Below are 2,115 nucleotides of genomic sequence, written 5' to 3'. Positions count from 1 at the left end.
TGTCTGCTGAGCCGTCTATCTAATCCTATCCTGTGTGATACTGCTGAGCCGTGTATATAATCCTCTCCTGTGTGATACTGCTGAGCTGTGTATCTAATCCTATCCTGTGTGATACTGACTGCTGAGCCGTGTATCTAATCCTATCCTGTGTGATACTGTCTGCTGAGCTGTGTATCTAATCCTATCCTGTGTGATACTGTCTGCTGAGCCGTGTGTCTAATCCTATCCTGTGTGATACTGTCTGCTGAGCCGTGTATCTAATCCTCTCCTGTGTGATACTGCTGAGCCGTGTATCTAATCCTCTCCTGTGTGATACTGCTGAACTGTGTATCTAATCCTCTCCTGTGTGATACTGTCTGCTGAGCCGTGTATCTAATCCTATCCTATGTGATACTGTCTGCTGAGCCGAGTATCTAATCCTATCCTGTGTGATACTGTCTGCTGAGCTGTGTATCTAATCCTCTCCTGTGTGATACTGCTGAGCCGTGTATCTAATCCTCTCCTGTGTGATACTGTCTGCTGAGCCGTGTATCTAATCCTATCCTATGTGATACTGTCTGCTGAGCCGTGTATCTATTCCTATCCTATGTGATACTGTCTGTTGAGCCGTGTATCTAATCCTATCCTGTGTGATACTGCTGAGCTGTGTATCTAATCCTCTCCTGTGTGATACTGTCTGTTGAGCCGTGTATCTAATCCTATCCTGTGTGATACTGCTGAGCTGTGTATCTAATCCTCTCCTGTGTGATACTGTCTGCTGAACTGTGTATCTAATCCTCTCCTGTGTGATACTGTCTGCTGAGCCGTGTATCTAATCCTATGCTGTGTGATACTGTCTGCTGAGCAGTGTATCTAATACTCTCCTGTGTGATACTGCTGAGCCGTGTATCTAATCCTATCCTGTGTGATACTGACTGCTGAGCCATCTATCTAATACTCTCCTGTGTGATACTGCTGATCCGTGTATCTAATACTCTCCTGTGTGATACTGCTGATCCGTGTATCTAATCCTCTCCTGTATGATACTGTCTGCTGAGCCGTGTATCTAATCCTATCCTATGTAATACTGTCTGCTGAGCCGAGTATCTAATCCTCTCCTGCGTGATACTGCTGAGCTGTGTATCTAATCCTATCCTGTGTGATACTGTCTGCTGAGCCGTCTATCTAATCCTATCCTGTGTAATACTGCTGAGCCGTGTATATAATCCTCTCCTGTGTGATACTGTTGAGCTGTGTATCTAATCTTATCCTGTGTGATACTGACTGCTGAGCCGTGTATCTAATCCTATCCTGTGTGATACTGTCTGCTGAGCTGTGTATCTAATCCTATCCTGTGTGATACTGTCTGCTGAGCCGTGTGTCTAATCTTATCCTGTGTGATACTGTCTGCTGAGCCGTGTATCTAATCCTCTCCTGTGTGATACTGCTGAGCCGTGTATCTAATCCTCTCCTGTGTGATACTGCTGAACTGTGTATCTAATCCTCTCCTGTGTGATACTGTCTGCTGAGCCGTGTATCTAATCCTATCCTATGTGATACTGTCTGCTGAGCCGAGTATCTAATCCTATCCTGTGTGATACTGTCTGCTGAGCTGTGTATCTAATCCTCTCCTGTGTGATACTGCTGAGCCGTGTATCTAATCCTCTCCTGTGTGATACTGTCTGCTGAGCTGTGTATCTAATCCTATCCTATGTGATACTGTCTGCTGAGCTGTGTATCTAATCCTATCCTATGTGATACTGTCTGTTGAGCCGTGTATCTAATCCTCTCCTGTGTGATACTGTCTGCTGAGCCGTGTATCTAATCCTATCCTATGTGATACTGTCTGCTGAGCCGAGTATCTAATCCTATCCTGTGTGATACTGTCTGCTGAGCTGTGTATCTAATCCTCTCCTGTGTGATACTGCTGAGCCGTGTATCTAATCCTCTCCTGTGTGATACTGTCTGCTGAGCTGTGTATCTAATCCTATCCTATGTGATACTGTCTGTTGAGCCGTGTATCTAATCCTATCCTGTGTGATACTGCTGAGCTGTGTATCTAATCCTCTCCTGTGTGATACTGTCTGCTGAGCCGTGTATCTAATCCTATCCTATGTGATACTGTCTGCTGAGCAG

The sequence above is a fragment of the Ranitomeya variabilis genome, chromosome 4, assembly GCF_051348905.1.
Source record: "Ranitomeya variabilis isolate aRanVar5 chromosome 4, aRanVar5.hap1, whole genome shotgun sequence".
Lineage (NCBI taxonomy): Eukaryota > Metazoa > Chordata > Amphibia > Anura > Dendrobatidae > Ranitomeya > Ranitomeya variabilis.
The sequence above is the reverse complement of the archived record's forward strand: the minus strand, read 5'-3'. Positions refer to the sequence as shown.